Here is a 20,441-nt window from a genome sequence, read left to right as displayed (position 1 = left end):
AAATGCTCAGTGTGATCTGAGGAAGGAGGATCAGAAGTCTCTGTTCTACATCCATTAATGTGCGGATGTGAACATGTTTGAGAAAATCGTTGATTCGGCGATGACGATAGCTGCATGGGATACACTAGTGCGGTGCTACGGCGGTGATTCATAAGTGAGGAAGGTAAAGCTTTAGTCTTTACTAAGCAGTATGAGAATCTCAGCAGGAAGAACAATGAGAAGGTACCTGACTATATCTCCAGAGTGATTTTGATCACAAATGAGATGAAGTCGTGTGGAGAAATTCTTTATGAGGAAAGTATCATTGAGAAGGTACTTAGATCTCTTACTCCTCAGTTTGATTACATCGTTGTAGCAATTGAACATTCTAAGGATCTGAGCACCATGAGAATAGAAGAGTTGCAAAGCAGTCTAGAGGCGCAAGAGTTACGTTTAACTGAAAGAACCTCTGAGAGAGAGGTATAGCAGACTCTGAAAGCTTCTTTTGTCAAGAAAGACCAGAAGTAATCTTGGTCAGAAGGCAAGAAAAGACATGGTAGGTCTCAGAAGTTAGAAACCTCAACTTCTGGAAGTCATAAGGGAAAAGAAAAGTATGACAAGAGAAAAGTTAAATGTTACAGTTGTAAGAATTTTGGTCACTTCGCTGCAGATTGTTGGTCAAACAAGGAGAGGAAATCAGAAGAAGCAAATATAGCCAGAAGTTATGATGATGAACATGTGCTATTAATGGCTTCTGATTTTGATAGTGTGTCTCTAGAAGACTGGTGGTATATGGACACTAGTTGTTCAAACCATCTTACTGGAAATAAGAAATGGCTAGTTGATTTTGACTTTGGGAAGAGGGCCAAGATCAGATGTGCTAATGATACGTATTTGAATGCTGAAGGAATGGGGAATGTTAGAGTGATTCTAAATAATGGAAAATTTGCGTTAATTCAGAATGTTTGGTATGTTCCTGGCATGAAGAGCAATCTGATGAGTGTAGGTCAATTAATTGAGAAGGGTTTCTCAGTTACCATGAAGGACAATCTTTTGAAGTTGTATGATTGTAATCAGAAGCTGATTATGGAGTCAGAACACGGAAGGAATATAACATTCAAGGTGAATGTTAAAACTGCAAACTCTGAATGCCTTAGCGCAACAAGTATTGAAAAGGAGAGTGAGTTGTGGCACAAAAGATTTGGTCATTTTGAACTTCAGAAGCTTGGGGCATCTGAATTCAAAGAAAATGGTACATGGAATTCCTGCAATTAAGAAACCAGAAAAGTCATGCAATATGCGCATGAGAGGGAAACAACCAAGACTGTCATTTGCATCAGAAGTAGCTCCAAGAGCAAAGCATGATTTGGGAGTTATGCATTCTGATGTGTATGGACCATTTCCAGAACCTTCACTATAAGGAAATAAATACTTTGTGTCATTTGTGGATGAGTTCACAAGGATGACATGGTTATCCTTTATAAAGTTCAAACACGAGGTGTTTGATGAATTTAAGAAATTCAGAATCAAGGTTGAGAAACAGAGTGGTCAGACTCTGAAGATTCTCATAACTGATGGTAGAGGTGAGTATAACTGTACAAAGTTCAAGAAGTTCTATGAGGATAATGAAATTGAGCATGAAGTGACTGCTCCATATACTCCTCAACACAACGGTCTTGCTGAAAGAAGAAATCGAACTTTGCTTGATATGACAAGAAGCATGCTGAAGGAGAAAAAGCCTCCTAACACTTTGTGGGGAGAAGTTGTTGCCACTGCAACATACATGCTCAATAGGTGTCCAACAAAGAAGTTGAAGGAAATTGTTTCTTTTGAGAGGTGGACTGGAGATAAGCAAAGTGAGTTATTTCAGAGTATTTGGTTATGTTTGTTATAAACATGTTTCAGATGCTACTAGAAAGAAACTGGATGATATAAGCAAGGTGATGATGCTGGTGGGATATCACAGTATAAGTGCTTATAAGATTTATTGCCCATTCACTTATAAGGTTGAAGTCGACGGAGATGTTGTTGTGAAAGTCAGAAGTATGGGATTGGAGCAAGTCTCAATCCAACTCTGGTGTAGAGTTAACTTCTGAAAATATTGATTTTGATTCTGAAGATGAGTCACAACTTAAAAATGATTCTGAAAATGAATCAGAATCAAAAGGTGAGATTGATTCTGATGAAGAATCTGATTCTGATCCAGATTCTGATGGTGATATAGATTCTGGTGGTAGTCCAGATTCTGGGAATATTTCAGATTCTAAAGGTGGTCATGCTTCTGAAGTAGGTACTTCTGGAATTCTATCATCTGATATTGTTCCAGAATCAAAAGGTTTTAAACAAGTTCAGAGGTTGATCGGGAAAATAGCAAGTGTACTATTTTTCCTTTTATAGTAATAATGGGGAAAATCCCCGAATGTCGATCTCAAGGACTGCACGTTAGTATTGAGTTTAAATTATCATTCAATTAAACAAAAAATATTAATTTGGTTTTTCAGGGTAAAAAGAAAATAATAAAGAAATATGAAAATAAGGGTTTATAGAGAAAAAGGAACAATGCTAGGGAAGGTGTATGATTTATCCTTGTAATTACTCTGAGTTACTATTGCATCAACAAATATCAATTACTACCAGTTCTCAAGGGTATTTTCTCCCAAGTCCTTGGTGAGAAAACCTTTAATCAATCTACCCTCATTCCTATATCCATAGCCAATGAGGGTGAAGTTAAGTTGTATAATGTCAAGAATGCTCTGGTTCATACAGGGTATCCCAAGTCTTAAGTGATATCTACTGCAGAGTAACCTGATGAAAACCTTATCACTGGCGGTCCAGCCTAAGTGATAACCATAGATCAATCTCGTTTGGTCTGAAAGAGAAAGCAATAAACACATCAAAAGGTTACCGTAAACAAAATATTATAAATGCAAATGTAAAGTCAAATTCATTACAATTCTAAATCAGGGACACCCCCTAGCATTGGGGGGTTTAGCTACTCATATCGTTTAAAACCAATTCAAGATAAAAATTACACATTATAAGTAATTGGATGACATTGATCTTCAATCGCTCCCGCTCATGAATCTCTTCAGCTCTCCAAATGCCTTGATCTCTGTAATCCTTGATTGCTTCACAATATTGTGGTTTGTTGTATTCTAAGATGATTTTTCCTTTGGTAGAAGACCTCTTTTTATAGTGAAAGTTCCCAGCAGTAGTTGGACAGGTCCAAAGATGTCCCCACAAAGCCCGAAGAATGAAAAGCCTGAGAAAATTGGAAATATTGGGCTTGGGCTGACACGGGTGGCCGTGTCAGCCTACTGCTTCTCCTGACACGCCCCTGGCTTGCCTAACACGGTTTGGATTGCTGCCTGACACGGGTGGCCGTGTCAGTTGACACGGGTGGCCGTGTCAGGCTACTGTTTTTCTTCTTCTGCTTTCCTTTGCCTGACACGGCCCGTGTCAGGTGACACGGGTGGCCGTGTCAGACCTCTTGTACTGGTATTTTCTGCTCCTTTGCGTATCAAACTCTCGTACTATCGTGTTTTGAGTTCTCCGGTTCTTCTACCTGGATCTATCTGACAAAAACATAGCTATCCCACGCATAAAATCAAGATAAACAAAGTAAAACATCATAAAGATTAAAAATGCGTAAATAACATAACGGATTAGTAATGAAAACTTACTATAAATGGTGACTGATCAAATGTCTCTGTTTTGCGTCGGATTAGTAATGAAAACTTACTATAAATGGTGATTGATCACAACCCCAAACTTAGCTCATTGCTTGTCCTAAGTAATGTTTCGGTATCACTTCCCATAATTCTTTATGTTATCCACCACTGCTGAGATCATTCGCAAACGTTTTCCCTTTTCCTTCCATAAGTCATACCCCTCCTTGTAAGTCATCATTCACACTTCCACTTTAAAGCACCGTTTCACCTGTCAGCTTATTTTACATTCTCACCAATTCTCTTGGGGTTAACTATTTACACTCATAATTCGAAGTATGCAATATCACTCATAAGTTTGAATAGTCTCTCTTTTCTCATCACCTACACATAACACACACTTTTGAGGTCTTTAGGGTTGTAGCTTGGCTTGGGTTTGGGTATGGATTCACAAAAAAAGGAACACGAGGGGCTTTTGGCTCAGAGTCGATGTTATATCCTGTGTTGGTTTCTTTTATTTCCTCGGTTTTCTTTTCTTATTTCTTGAATTTTTTTACCGACTACCCTTTTCCGTGCTTCTTTCTTTTGAATCATCGAGTATTTTATTTTTATTTTTCTTTCTTTTTCTCGATTCATCACTTTTCTCTTTTTCTTTTGTTTTTGCACTTTCTAGGGCTTTGAGAGCTTTTGGGGTTTTTACCCCAAACTTAGATTTTCAACACAGTTGGAATATCTTCTCATGACTCTGAGCAGGGTGAGGAAGTGTTTTTGGCTAATGGTTACATTCATGGTGTTTTAAACAAAAAAATGGATATAGGCTCAAAGGGGGTTAACGAAGGATATAATAATGCGGGATGGCTAGAAAGGCTCAAGGTTAATTACAAATAACGTGCCTCAGTGTGTGTATCATGCAGTGACAGTCCCAGAGAGTCTACACAAATTAAGAGTGATAAAGACAAACCTGAATGACGCTCATGATGATTAACGTGTTTGGCCTTTTCTGACTCACTTGGTTTGGTTCAGCTTTGACGGATCCACAGTGCTTCTTAATTTGGTGCAATTTCTTTCTTACTTCGGAGTGTGCAGGATACTTGTGTCGGTTAAGCTGTGTACGTTGCGTCTAATCTTTTACTTTCAGCAGTGTCACTTTCTAGGGAGATCCTCACAACAAGTCATGGTGAGTCGTGTGATCATTCATCCACTCTCACTTGTGATCATTACTTTTCCAACCTGTCAACACAGACTTGACACACACACTTGCAGCATAATGTACATTCAACAGACAAATTCAATACAAAATAAAAAAGTAAAAATAACACAAATAAATTGCAAATAAAAGACATAAAATCTCCCTCACACTTGAACTCAACATTGTCCATAACGTTTGTGACCAAGCGCGGAGGAGGGAACTTACATGGTCCTACTGAGGAGGTGGTTGCGGAAAAATGCAACATCAATTGCTGCATCATCCTGCTCATCTCATTCAACATCGCCCCCTGACGGGCTTGCTCGATGCCTTGCCTTTGCTGTTCAGTCCTCAAGTCACCTATTTCGGTCTGTATCCAGCCCCATTGGCCAGTTGACCAAGAAGAGGAACCCGCCGCCTGCTGGGTGGGTTCCTGAGGGTGTGGGACAAACTGCTCAAGAGGTGCTTGAGGGTATTCTTCTTCTCGCCCTTCTTCCTGGTCATCTACAAATTGGTCACCTGCATAAAAATGGTCAGTGCCGTGGCCCTCATCCGCATCGGGATCGGCGCTCACATACAGCCAATTCGCACAATCAGTGATAGCCACTCTGTCCGGATCCGGCAAAGTGATGATAAACTGTTTATGAATTAGGACAGAATAATAGGTAGGGGCAACCGCAATCATACCTTGGGCAATCAGAGCAGACATGTCAATTTTAGTATTACCTACGATTGGCGTATCCTCGAGTAAAATAGCCTGATACCCGAAATGCAATGCAATCTGGGTGATCATACCTCCCACGGAAATGCCTCCGGAGTTTGCTCGGTCGACTCTCCCCAGGTAGTCTGCTGCAAAGGCAGCTACATTGATGGTCTTGTTCTGAGCCATCGAGTACATGAAGAATAGCTCTCTCTGAGTAGCTACTCCAGTGTTGTCGCCTCTACCAAACAATGTGTAGGCTAAACCTTTTTGGGCGTACCTGAAACAGGGATTATGGATGCTCGATGCTTTCGCACCTTTGGAGGAGTAATTCGTCCTCCCAGTTATGGCGATCCAAAAATCCTTCGGAGAAAACCCGTCTGGAACCGCTTCGGGTCCGTTCAGCGGGAGTCGAAGTATAGCAGCTAACTCCTCAACAGACAATTCATGATAATTGTTAAATAATCGAAAGCGTAAGGTGCCGAAATAATACCTGGTGGTGTTAACCCACCGCTTTTATAGTTGAAACTCCAAGGTGCTGAGGAACTCGAGAGTAATGCGTTTGTAGGTCGGCGCCTCCAAACTCATAAACTCGAGCATGCCCAAGACGTGGAACATTCGGTCTACCTCAATTTTTAGCCCGAGATCGGTCAGAGTTTGCTCACACATATACCGGATCAGCGTAAGCTTGCGTTTCCGGTGAATTTGGTAACGTCGCTCTTGCTCTAGGTTGTCGAACACAATATTGTGCGGATTAGGATTCCGGCTCGGGCGCTTTTTGGACTTTGCCATCTCTGCACGTTGTTGCTTTCCGGTAAGGATTCTGTTCGAGGACATTTTGGACCTGCAAAAATAGTAAAATTCCGAACTTTCGAGTTAGAAAAATCGAAAACCGTGGTTGCGACCGGGACAGCGAGGTGAAAAATATTTGTGAAGGGTGTTTGGGCTATAGGTGAGTGGAACTTGGTTGCATGTGGGGTTTTGTGTGGTGAGGGGAGTGTATTTTAATGGAGTTTGAGAGAGAGGGAGAAGAAGATGAAAAAGTATGAGAGAGAATGATGATAAAATCTGATAATGATGAGTGTTAAGGGAAAAAAAGAGTGGTTAAGAGTGGTTTAATGAGGTGGGCCCTGTCGCACCTCCAAAAATGCGATCCCTCGCGATAGGACGCGGAAAAAATGTTGTTCGAAACAGAGTCGCCATCGAACTTTATTCATTCCAATGAAGGAATAGGAAAATATCGAGAAAACCTTTAGAAATAAGAATAATGGTCGTCGCAACCATATTCGGGTTCGGGAGTTGATTACGCAAGGGGAAGGTATTAGCACCCCTTACGTCCGTTGTACTCAACGGGAACCTCTTAGTCTGATTTTGCTATTTGACTGTTAATTGACTGTTTATCTGCTTGCTTCGAGTGATTAGAATTGATGATAGATATGGATGAAGACCTCAGGAGGGGAAAATGGGAGGTTTTTTATTAGTGTGCTCGCGAAGATACAGCAATCTCCTGCCTACGTATCCTTATGGTGCAATAAGGAAATCAGAGCATTCGTAGTTCGGGCTACTACGAATATTTGGTGTGTTTTGTTTTGATGAACGACTGTGTAGGTCGGCGTTCTAACGGCTAAACGTTGGCTTGTCTACTCTCGGTGGAGGCTCTAGCACTGGTTTGTTGTGCGCATTAGAAGGGATTAACAATGTTCTTTTGAAAGGGTTTTGGTCACGCGGGGGTGACAAGTTGAATTGAGATGTTTGGGTGTTTTGGTTTGGTTTCGATCGCTCGGGGGCGAGAAGTTAGGTTGATGCGTTTGAGATGTTTTTGGAAAACGACGAAAGATTGAGCAATGTGGTGTTCACCAATCGTCCAATTCTTTCGAGGAGTAATAAGGCGTCCGCCTTCTAGTCCCTTTTCGTTCGAATTATTTTGAAAGTTTGTTTGTGGATGTTGAATACGCACGGTAGCGAGGCGTACGCCCCCTACTTGCTTATTCAAGGAATAATGAGGCGTACGCCACTTATTCCTTTATCCAAATTTATTTAGCGTGTTTTTAGTCGGAAGTCGATAATTTGTGCAATATGGCGTTCGCCAATTATTCAAATAATCGAGAGAGGGTGAGGCGTACGCCTCCCCTCTTTTATCATCCGAAGTTTAAATTGTAAAAGATATGTCTTTAGATGTCGTATTCGATTGTGTTTTAATTTGATGACGAAGATTCGAGCAATGTGGCGTACGCCAATTATTCGAATAATCGAGAGATAATGAAGCGGATGCTCACTATTCCCCTTTTCATTCAAAGATTAATTATTAAAAATAAAGCTTTTAGAATTTATAATTAGTTGGGGGAGTGATTTTAATTTTATGGAGTTTTAGGATTTTAATTGAATGACGAAAATCCGAGCAATATGGCGTACGCCAATTATTCGAATAGTCGAGAGATAGTGAAGCGGAAGCTTACTATTCTCTTTTTCATCCCAATGTTTATGTTTAAAAGAGAAAATTCTTTTGAAATTGAATTGGTTTGGAAAGATGATTTGAATTTGTGTTTATGAATGAAATGAATTGTGTTTTGTGTATTATTTCATCTACTCGATTAATCAATAACCAAGTAGGTTTCATTGTAAGGAAGCCCAAGAGTAAGCTATGTGAGGTTGATGGTGATGCGAAGAGCAATCGACTTACAAGGGTGTTTTAAAATGGGCTCGATGTTGAATCGAGAATTGTGGTTTGTGCTTTTTGAAATTGGTTTGGGTGGTTGATGAATTGAAATTGAATTTGTTTATAATAAAAAACTAGAAACAAGCTGCATTAGAAGATGGGCTTATGCCAATACACAAACATCCCTTCCAACTAAATGAGTCCAATGTTTTCCAACTAAATGAGTCCAATGTTACGCATGATAAAACCCAAACCTCCCGGCCCAATTAGGAATTCTGGATAAAAACTTATTAAAAGGAAAATCAGCATACCAACAGTGTTACAGATGGTATCAATCCAAGCTAGATTCGACCAGCCATTAAGGCTACTTCCACGTGGCGTTGGGTGGGAGAAAGAAACTCAAGAAAAAAAAACGTCGACAGTTACTGCAGAAGGACCTTAAAAGGCATGTATATCTAATAACTTCGTTAGTACATAGAACCAATCAAGAACCAATTTGTAATGAAGGGAATTAAAAGAAAATTAAAGAAAATAATGCATAATGACTATTCACATGTGAGAACTGGAAACAGTAAAGGAAAACAAAAATCAAAACTTCAAAACACAACCTCATTTGGGGCGAAACGTATCGCCACCACACAAACTTAATACCCAAATCGAAATATTACCAAATCAACTCGTTTCGAAGCTGTAGGTCGGAGTTGGGCGCCGCCGAATCGAGTTATAATCGTGCTTCGTTGTCAGAGCGGATCGTGGTCGCAAATGCCGATAAGCAAGGAATTATTATTGATGAGCGGAAAGCATTTTCGTTTGGGAGTTTTCGGGAGTCTCACGGCGGGTTGGAGGTTGTGAAGGTGATGGGGTAGTGACGGCGGAATGTTTATGAGGGGTTGTGTCGTTAGCGGTGGTGAGTGGCTGATGGTCGATTGAAGAAGAAAAAGGAGATGGTGATGGTTCTGTGTGTGGGAAGTAGATCGGAGGGTTTGGACAGACGGGGTATGGTTGAAGTGGGATTTCGGCAGGGTAACGGTATATTTCTTTGACAAATGCTTCGGGTTGGGGTCTATAACTCAGCCTTTCTCAAACCCTGATGATAAGTTTGAGAGGCTTATCCGTAAACGAGCTTTAGAGTTAGGTGGTGAGGGAGTATTTTAGCAGAATAACGTTAGGTTTCTTCTCCCTCCCTTTTTTCAGAAATGGATATTCCTTATATAGAGCTCTGGAGTACCAAGTCTCTCACCTGTGAGCTGGCCAAAATCCAAGAATTTCCGTTAGAATAAAATCTCATCTAGATTTGGTGTGGTCCCTAATTCGATGCAGGTGGCAAGGCAAGTTTGTTGGTAGTGAAATCTCTCCATGATGCGTGGCCCCTTTCTTGAATTTCTCTTGGATTATTACTGCTGTAAGACAGGTATTTTGCTTGTGGTAAAAATTTTGATTTTTGTAAAACTCAACTTCCACTGAGGCATGACTCTAATTATTTCTGGTTTGAAACAACTTTCAGGTGTTCTTCTGATTTTTGTTGACGTGAGGATTTAATATATTTAGGTTTGGATTGCTGCATTGATTCTTGCTGCTTGGAGGTGTGAACTCATGAAAACTTGATTAACATCCATTTTGCTCTGAATGTTATCTGACGTGCTTTTGGTGTGTTGCAGGGTGTACCTGCTTCAAGTTTCACCTTGAATAACAGTAAGCATTGACTCCTGTCCTTCTTTCTTTTGCTGTAAATATGCGTTTCATTCCATCTTTCATCTGTTGTCATTGTTTCGTGTAGCCGGCATGTGTTGGGGTATTGATGTTCTAAATCTCCTGCTTTGCTTGTTTTGCAGGTGCAGTTTTGGTTTGTTTTGGATGTTTCATGTGAAACAATCACCTAACTGATGAAGAATGCAACAATGATTACGACTTGCTTGAAATCAGATCTAACCGTGAAAACTGGTATGCCTGTTAGTGAGTTATGTTGTTGTGGCAACTGTTACGCGTTCCATGCAGGTCTGTTGTGTAATGGATGAAACATTTGCAGGATATGATTGTGGACATTGAGGTAAATGCCAGAGCATGACTGGTGAAGAGGGTGTGTCAACTCGGGTGTAGCTGGCCTAAATCAGTTCTGATTACTTTGGCTTTTTGGTGTAATAAGGTTCAGTTTCTTTTACCTGCATTTATGTACTATTTAGTGACTGTTTGCTTCGGTGATGTAGAGTCAATTCTTCTTTCTTTTGGTGCCGGACAGAACAGGGTATCTTGACTGGCTTGTGGTGAGCTACGTATTTGAAGCAACTTTCTGAATTTTGATTGAGTTTCCATACTTCTATAGCGGAAACCAATTACGGCATTAATTAGTATTTGACTTTCTACAGGGTCTAATTCCTCGAAACAAAACCGCGGGGCATGCTGTTGGCTTGTGGACTTCACTTCAGGTTTTGCTTTATTTCCCGCAACAGATATGACATTAAGGATGATGATGCATCGGTTTAGATGCCACGATATGCCTGCTGATTTATGTTTCTGTTGTGAGAATGCAGGTTTTTAGGTTGCTTAAGATTTGTACTGACTTGTGTGACTCGTGCTGGCACAATACTACTTGAGGCCTCTTTTCAACCAAAATTTCCGCCTTTAGGAAATAACCGTACCCTCCAGTCAAAGGAAATGACAAGGAAATGATGGTGTAGTAGATGAAACAGATTTTTGCTGAGATGGACTTCGTGATTGACCTTAGGTGTGGTTTTGTATGTGTTATCATGATGCTTAGGTAAGGTACTTGGTCATTGTGTGTCAACATGTGAATTAATTTCTGGTTGAATATGCTGCTCATGCTGCAGTCTGATGATCACCGTCTTGCAGGACACGGGATTTACATTGTGGAATGCCATGGCATGCTGCAAGTATAATGCACTTGGCTTGGATGATGATGCAGGCTGGAGACTATTGAAGATGTCCCTTGTGGTAAGAGTTGCTTTGGCTGGTTTAGATCAATTTATCACCAAAAATGCCGCTTTGACAAATGCGAAAGAAGTCGATGCACACCCTATTCGTGTTATGAAGTTTTCCGTTGCCTGCTGTGCGTGCTGCTGTTTTTTTTAATTGTGCAAGTGGCAGTATGCGTGCGGCTCGTAACCTTTGGGAGAAAATAGCACAAGGAGTTTGTTGCGGTCAATATACCCGCTGTTTCCGGCTTGACATGAAGTTATGTATTTGGATCATAGGCTAGGATTTTCCCTTTGGCAATTTGCAAACAGTTGTAACTCTTATTTGTAACACATAAACGTATGGACGTGTATGTATTATTCTTCAAATTTGTGCATTCCTATATGCTTGAATTTTAGCAGTAAACATGATGTTCATTGTGGGTAAACACGCCTGAGCTGGCTTTGTAGATATAGTATGAACGAGATCTGTGTATTGGTTCACAAAGGTTCCTGGAATGTAATTTTGGCTTTTGAAATGAACATGGTTTATATTAACTTGTGTATGGAAGTGTAAGCTAGATCAGTGGATTAATGATTTATTGATCAATGTTCAACATAATGAAAATGTACGGTTTTAAGTGATTAGGAAAAGAATAGGAATGGTTTTTTTTAGCCACATGGTTGACTTTGGTCCACTGTTTGACCAAAAGTCAACGGTTGACAAAAGTCAACAGTTTATCAAAAATTTCCAAATTTTGCACCCTTTCATATGACGACAATGGAGTGTAATCTAATCGTCAGTTGAATGAGATCTTTGTAAATGAAGGAATTTGGTATGAACTTGGCAATGTTATAAACTTGGAATGTATGATTTGTTATGCATATGATATGATGCAAAAAATAAAAAAAATGAAATTAATTATATGAAAATTTAAATATGCCCGGACAAAATTGGGGTATGACAGGCCCCACAAAAATTTCAAATTTTCAAAAAAAATTCAAAAATTTTGCACGCCTGACACGGCCGTGTCAGACTACTGTTTTTACCCTTTTTCAACTTCTTTTACAATGGTGTTGACACGGGCCGTGTCAGGCCACTATTTTACATTATCAAACTCGTTTTTCTTACAGTGCTCCTGACACGACCCGTGTCAGGCCACTGTTTTTTCAAACATCCTTTCCAAAATTTCCTCTTCTGACACGGTCCATGTCAGCTGACACGGGTGGCCGTGTCAGGATGTCCTTTTGGCCGTTTTTTGGTTTTCTTCTCAGGTCAACCGTTGGTTCCTCTGGCTCCTCCCTGTGGGACTATTGTATACCTATAGACACAAAAAGATGCTTAGAAATAAAAAGCGTGGGTTGCCTCCCACGAAGCGCTTCGTTTAACGTCGCATGGCTCGACGGTTTATTTCCCATATCATGGGGGGTATTTCAGGTTCAAAACTTTATTGCACCTCTTGTCTATAAATCAGACGTTATCTCTTTTCTCAGGGTGGACTCCTTTGTGCCACGGTTCCTTTTTAACCTTCCTTTCTGTGTTAGGACTCATTATGTTCAGGGTGGTTACTGGCAGTGGTGAGACTTTGATAGTATTCAATGTCCAGATTAAGCCTACTTGATACTGAGATTCTGAATCTTCCTCCATCTCCTGGTCTTCAATAGCATTCAATGTTATTTCCTTTTTATGAACTTTCAAGGTTAACGTGCACTCATCCATATCGAGCTTGCATCGACTCGTCTTCATGAAAGGTCGACCCAGAATGATGGGTGCCTCATTGTCTTCAGGTATGTCTAAGATTACAAAATCGACTGGAAAAGTCAAGTCCGCTATTGTTACCAGCACATCTTCAGCTATACCATATGCATCTTTTCTTGAGTGATCCGCAAACTTTAGATTGGTCTTTATATCACTGATATTTTTAATACCCAACCTGTGATAGATCGATAATGGCATCAGATTCACACTAGCTCCAGAATCTATTAGTACCTTCTTAAAGGTTCTTTCTTTGATTGTGCATGGTACTGTGACAATTCCTGGATCCTTTTGTTTGTTAGGAATGTTCTGCTCTAGGGAGTTTGCATTATATTGTTCCTTACCGGCTACTTATTCTTCAGTGGTTTGTTTCTTTTCAGCCATTACCTTTTCCACGAATTTCTTGTACATGGGCATTCTTTCAAGTGCTTCAAACAAGGCCATATGACCCCCAATCTTTTTAAACATTGTCATGAATTTCTCCAAGTCTGACTCACTAGGGTCCTTCTTTGTCATTCTCTGAGGGTAGGACAATTTAATCACCGGTTTAGTTCCTTTTGTATTTTCTTCTTTAGTCGGCTCGCTTGGTGATATAATTTTTTTCTTTTTAGCAGCCTTTTCCTTTGTTGTCGTGACAGTGTTAACATTCTCCTGACCTCTCGGATTTTGAATTGTTTCACTTGGAAGGGAACCTGGTGTTCGAGAACTTGCCAGTTGATGTGCTATCTGCCCTAGCTGGACTTCAAGATTCTTTAGGGAGGCGGTGGTGTTTTTCTGATTATTTCTAGTCTCTTCTTCAAATTGCCTATTTTGAGCTGCCAGGTTTTCAATGGCAATCTCCCAGTCTGCCTTCTTAGGTGCCTGTTGTTGTTGTTGTTGCTGTTGCTGATACTGAGTTTGATATTGCCATGTACCTTGTTGCGGAACATTCCCTCTCTGATCTTTCCAGGAGAAGTTTGGATGATTCTTCCAACCTGGGTTGTAGGTATTAGAGTAGGGATTATTCTGCTTCAAGAATCTGATCTCTTCAATTTATTAGGGAGTTGCAAAGCAATAGACAATGTGGTGAGGCCCATTACAGATTTCACAAGTGCTCTCCTGAGCTGGTTGAACTTGCGTGACCTGTTGAATACCTATATTCATAGCTTTCAGCTTTTTGTCTACTTCAGTAGCAACAGTGTCTTCCAGACGGATTTTATTTGTCTCTAATTTTAGATCAATCAACCCATCTGGCTGCCTGGTACACCTGTCATAGAGCTCTAGATGCTCATTAGCAGTTATTGCTTCAATGATCCTCTTGATATCGGTGGCTGTTGAGAAATTTGTTGAGTCACCGACTGTCGTATCAATCAATTATTTTGTCTTTAATTTCAACCCATTGACGAACATCTGCATTTGTTCTGTCTGATCCATATTATTAGTGGGACACGCGACTAAGATCCTTTTGAATCTTTTGTATGTGTTTCCCAATGATTCACCATCCTTCTGTTTGAAATTCAGAATTTCATACCTTTTTCTCAGGAATACTGATGTTGGAAAATACTCATTTAAGAATGCAGTTTCCATCTCCTCCCAGGAAGTGATACTACCGGAAGGGAGAGAATAAAACCATTCTTCCGCGTCTTCAGCTAAAGTGAATGGGAACATTCTTAATTTTTTTGCTTCATCAGTGTGACCATCAATTTTCAAGGTGGTGCTCATGGTCAGAAATCTCTGCAGGTGTTTGTTGGCATCTTCATTAACCTTTCTGGTGAAAGGTTTTCTTTCCAATTGATTGATAGTGCTAGGATGCAGTTGAAAATTTGTCACATTCACTGGTTGGTTAACTATTGTCAGTCGACCACCCGGTGCGTTTGCACCTCCATAGTCACCTAGGAGTCTCTCCGGAGGTGGAGGAGGTGGAATTGGAGGAACTTCAACCATCGATTCCTTGACTTCTGGTTGATCTGAGGTACTTTCTTCTGTAGAATCCACTCTTTGTTTTCTGCGTCTTCTGTGAAGGGTTCTCTCGATCTCTGCGTCAAAAAGAATTCCAGCTGAGGGTTTTCCTCGCATACACTGGTTAGTAAAATATAAATAACATAAAAATAACTTTATTGCAGAGCAACAAAATTTTAATTGAAATAAAATTTAAACTCTATATTTTTGGCAGTCTCCGGCAACGGCGCCAAAAACTTGATCGGGAAAATAGCAAGTGTACTATTTTGCCTTTTATAGTAATAATGGGGAAAATCCCCGAATGTCGATCTCAAGGACTGCACGTTAGTATTGAGTTTAAATTATCATTCAATTAAACAAAAAGTATTAATTTGGTTTTTCAGGGTAAAAATAAAATAATAAAGAAATATGAAAATAAGGGTTTATAGAGAAAAAGGAACAATGCTAGGGAAGGTGTATGATTTATCCTTGTAATTACTCTGAGTTACTATTGCATCAACAAATATCAATTACTACCAGTTCTCAAGGGTATTTTCTCCCAAGTCCTTGGTGAGAAAACATTTAATCAATCTACCCTCATTCCTATGTCCATAGCCAATGAGGGTGAAGTTAAGCTGTATAATATCAAGAATGCTCTGGTTCATACAGGGTATCCCTAGTCCTAGGTGATATCTACTGCAGAGTAACCTGATGAAAACCTTATCACTGGCGGTCCAGCCTAAGTGATAACCATAGATCAATCTCGATTGGTCCGAAAGAGAAAGCAATAAACACATCAAAAGGTTACCGTAAACAAAATATTATAAATGCAAATATAAACTCAAATTCATTACAATTCTAAATTAGGGACACCCCCTAGCATTGGGGGGTTTAGCAACTCATATTGTTTTAAACCAATTCAAGATAAAAATTACACATTATAGGTAATTGGATGACATTGATCTTCAATCGCTCCCGCTCATGAATCTCTTCAGCTCTCCAAATGCCTTGATCTCTATAATCCTTTATTGCTTCACAATATTGTAGTTTGCTGTATTCCAAGATGATTTTTCCTTTGGTAGAAGACCTCTCTTTATAGTGAAAGTTCCCAACAGCAGTTGGACAGGTCCAAAGATGTCCCCACAAAGCCCGAAGAATGAAAAGCCCGAGAAAACTGGAAATATTGGGCTTGTGCTGACACGGCCCGTGTCAGCTGACACGGGTGGTCGTGTCAGCCTACTGCTTCTCCTGACACGCCCCTGGCTTGCCTAATACGGTTTGGATTGCTGCCTGACACGGGTGGCCGTGTCAGGCTACTGTTTTTCTTCTTCTGCTTTCCTTTGCCTAACACGGGTGGCCGTGTCAGGCCTCCTGTATTTGGATTTTCTGCTCCTTTGCGTATCGGACTCTCGCACTGTCGTGTTCTGAGTTCTCCGGTTCTTCTACCTGGATCTGTCTGACAAAAACACAGCTATCCCACGCATAAAATCAAGATAAACAAAGTAAAACATCATAAAGATTAAAAATGCGTAAATAACATAACGGAAGTAAAACTACTTGAATTGTACCTTAAATGTTTGCACAATGTATCAAATGTCTCTGTTTTGCGTCGGATTAGTAATGAAAACTTACTATAAATGGTGACTGATCAGAGGCCATAAAGAATCAGAAACATTCTAAGGAGGTTTGCAGAGTTTGACATGCTGCAAGATACTGAAGTAGATTCTGAAGGGGGAATTATTCAGTGTGTCATGTTAGTAGACTTTGAACTTGTGAGTACGGAAGAAGCTCTCAAGCAGAAAGTTTGGATGAAGGCCATGAAAGAAGAACTTGATGCCATAAAGAGAAACAAGACTTGGAAGTTGACAAAACTTCCAAAGAACAAGAAAGCCATCACCATGAGATGGGTTTATAAGGTGAAGCTAAAGCCATATGAATCAATTGGCAAACACAAAGCAAGGTTAGTTGTGAGAGGTTTTCTGTAGAAACCTGGGTTAGATTACTTTAAAGTGTTTGCGCCAGTAGCAAGACATGAAACAATTAGGTTGGTGATTGTGATAGATGCTAACAGGAATTAACCTCTTATACATTTAGACGTGAAATCTGCATTTCTGAACGGTCCATTAGAAGAAGAGGTTTATGTGTCACAACCTCCTGGATTTGAGAAAAAGAATTAGGAAGGGATGGTGTACGGATTACACAAAGCTTTGTATGGACTAAAGCAAGCCCCTAGAGCTTGGAATCTAAAAATTGATTCATTTTTCAAGAAGCATGGGTTTCAGAAATGTGAGATGGAGTATGGTGTCTATGTTCAACATACTTCTGAAGGCAATATAATTTTGGTGTGTCTGTAGGTTGATGACATATTGCTAACAGGAAGTTGTGAACATGAGATAGCTAAGTTCAATAAGGAGCTGATGAATGAGTTTGAGATGACTGATTATTTCCTAGGGATGGAAATTATGTACTCTTAGAAAGGCATAATTTTACATCAACTGAAATATGAACTTGAGCTTCTGAATAGGTTTGAGCTGTTGAATTGTAAAAGTGTTGTCACACCTGCTGATACAAATCAGGAATTTGATTCTGATTTTGATGGTGATGATGTAGATGCGACAACGTTCAAGCAGTTGGTAGGGTCTCTGAGGTATTTATGTAATACCATACCCGATATGTTATACAGTTGGAATAGTGAGTAGGTTTATGAGTAAACTGAAGTGGTCTCATTACCAAGTTGTTATCCGAATCCTGAGGTATATAAAGGGAACTCTGAAGTTTGGAGTTTTGTTCCCTTCTGGTGTTGAAACTGGTGTGAAGTCAAGACACTCCATTTAATATGTTTTGATGAAGACAAAGTGTAATTCAAATGATCATGTCAAAAGTATAGAAAAAGCTTCAAGTGCATTTAATCAAATCAAGTTTCAAGCAATGTGTGAAAGTTAGCATCAAAGGATTGAAGACTCTTTGAAGACTAGCATCGATCTTAAGTTTTTAAGGTACAAGCATGAAATATATCTTGACAACTTAGTGCTCAAAATTAATCCAAACATACATTGCATGCATGGTTCATTGTCTCACTTGCCCTTGCTGTTTCACTAATTTTTCTAAGCATTTAAAAAAAAAACAGTTCAGGAAATCGATTACCCCATTTCTGGAAATCGATTTTCAATTGGCAAATTTCAATTTTTTAGTTCAGGAAATCGATTTCCACTTGTCAGAGTTAACTTTTTTAACTCAGGAAATCGATTACCCCCTTTTGGGAAATTGATTTCCAATATGAAAATTTGAATTTTTACTGAAACAGTGGCTGAGTTCAGACATGTCGTTTAGGATAAACTTATTCCAAAGTGCATCCATTAACCATTGTATCTTTTAATTAAATCACACTCTTTCATAGAGGTGTCAAGGTGATATATATATATATATATATATATATATATATATATATATATATATATATATATATATATATATATATATATCCATAATTTCATAATTCAAAAACACCTCTTCCATTTCCATTTGAAATCTCATACACATTCATTTTCAAACAAGTGTTTTTTATCTTTGAACTTTCTTCAAGAATTTTTCTGCATTGTTCACATATAACAGTCAAAAAAATTCATCTCATATTCATAAAACACTTGAGCACTAATATATCATTATAAATTGCGTGTTTGGAAGAGAAGATCAGTCATATTGATTGATACATTGTCATATACTTTCTTTAATCAATATTTTCCAGAATTGGTAGTAAACACCTTGTTGTCCAGGATTGTTGGAAGCAAGAGAGTTGAGTTTGAGAGGATTGTTCTCATATCAACTTGGTGAATGGCGAGAGGTTGTTCTTGGTGATTGTGTTTTCCTTGTACAAGTCATAACAGATAGTAAAATCTCTTTCATGTTGAAAGGGGACTGGAGTACTCTCGATTTGTGAGGGGAACCAGGATATCTCTCTGTGTTCTTTATCTTTTCCACATTCTCACATAGTAATCTCCAAGGAAAGATTATTAAAACAAGACAAAACCAGAAAATTTTTAATAGTACCTAATTCACCCCCTCTTAGGTGCACACCCAACTTACATTTGGCATCAGAGCGGATTATTGGTAATTTGCTCCTCAGATCCAGAAGATGGTTTCCGCAAGCGCAAACCCGATTTTCAAATATGGCGGTAGTAGCAACAAAACACCTCTATTTTTGGAGAATATTTTGACTTCTGGAAAATCCGCATGAAAGCATATTTAGAAGCACAAGGAGATGGTATATGGGAAACCGTTGAAAATGGTCTGCATAATCCTATTAGTGTGGTTGATGGTGTTGGCACTCTGAAGGTTAAAAGTTCATATGATGAAAACGATAAGAAAATAATACTTAATGAAAAGAAAGCTATCAATATTCTTCAAAGTGCATTAAGTATGGATGAGTTCTTCCACATATCTCAATGTAAATCGGAAAAAGAAATATGGGACACTTTGGTGGAGACTCGCGAAGAAACCGCTGAAGTTAAAAGATCCAGATTAAACACATTGAGTCAAGAATATGAAATGTTCAGAATGCGGCCCGGAGAATCCATTATTGCATTGCAGAAAAGATTTGTTCACTTGATGAATCATTTTTTTGCTCTCAGAAAGACCTTTACAAATGATGATCTTAACCTTAAAGTGTTAAGATCCTTGACTAGAGAATGGCAACCGAAAGTAACGGTCATATCGGAGAAGAAAAGTCTTTCTACAATGACGTCCACATCATTATTCGGAAAACTCCAAGAACATGAACTTGAACTTGGAAGACTTGAAAAGCATGAAATTCAAGAGAAGAAATCCAAAGGAATTACTTTAAAGGTGGATTTAAAGGAAGATAAAGATGATAGCACACCGGAGGAAGATGAAAATTTTATGCTTATTGCTAAAAGGCTTGGGAAGTTTTTTGGTAAAAATGACAAATCCTTTTATGAAAAAAAAAATAAACATTTCAGGAAAATGGAGGCTTCCACATCTACACAAGATGTCACATGTTATGAATGTGGAAAGCAAGGTCATATAAAGTCGGATTGTCCGGAACTCTCCAAGAAAGGTTGCCTTAAAGGAAATAAGGAATTCAAGAATAAAAAGGCGTATGTTGCATGGGAAGATAATGAGATAAGTTCTTCATCCGGATCGGAAAGCGACGAATGTGTAAATTTAGCATTAATGGCTTCACATCATTCCGACGATGAAGAAGATGAGGTTAGTAGCGATTTTTCTCTTTACAATAGTGATGCACAATGTGCTATAAATGAACTTCTTAAAGAATACAAAATTATGTATAAAACAATATCATCTCAAAATAAAATGATTTCATCTCTAGAAGAAAAATTCGTGACAATGGAAAAAGATGTCGATGATGAAAAACAAAATATGATTAGTGAAAAACAGAATTTTGTATGTAAAAATTATGAATCACTTTCTTTCCAAATTGTCAAATTAAACAGGTTTCTTGAAAGGTATGAGAAATGACAAATTGGGTTGGAAGGTTTCCTTAGCCAACAAAGATACTCCAATGACAAAAGTGGACTTGGTTATTCAAAGTTTTCCAAACTAAGTTCTAGTAAAACTATATTTGTTCAAGCTAATGAAAAACCAACCAAAGAGAAAGTGAACAATCCAAAAGATGTTCATCATTATCCTAAA

General features: G+C 39.0%; 1 long non-coding RNA gene across 4 annotated transcripts; it reads left to right on the top strand.

Annotated features, from left to right (window-relative positions):
- Positions 1–8,497: 8,497 nt before the first annotated feature.
- Positions 8,498–11,656, top strand: LOC127073432 (uncharacterized). 4 transcript variants are annotated; one of them, XR_007785755.1, is made up of 9 exons: positions 8,498–9,218; positions 9,510–9,600; positions 9,694–9,772; positions 9,848–9,881; positions 10,022–10,130; positions 10,216–10,450; positions 10,553–10,612; positions 10,718–10,944; positions 11,037–11,656. It is a non-coding gene; the product is annotated as an uncharacterized LOC127073432 (long non-coding RNA). The 4 variants fall into 4 exon arrangements; XR_007785754.1 differs by having other exon boundaries at positions 9,384–9,600; XR_007785753.1 differs by having other exon boundaries at positions 8,498–9,600; positions 10,216–10,299; positions 10,394–10,450.
- The last annotated feature ends 8,785 nt before the right edge of the window (positions 11,657–20,441 follow it).

Source organism: Lathyrus oleraceus, chromosome 4 (genome assembly GCF_024323335.1).
Source record: "Lathyrus oleraceus cultivar Zhongwan6 chromosome 4, CAAS_Psat_ZW6_1.0, whole genome shotgun sequence".
NCBI lineage: Eukaryota > Viridiplantae > Streptophyta > Magnoliopsida > Fabales > Fabaceae > Lathyrus > Lathyrus oleraceus.
The sequence above is the reverse complement of the archived record's forward strand: the minus strand, read 5'-3'. Positions and strand labels throughout refer to the sequence as shown.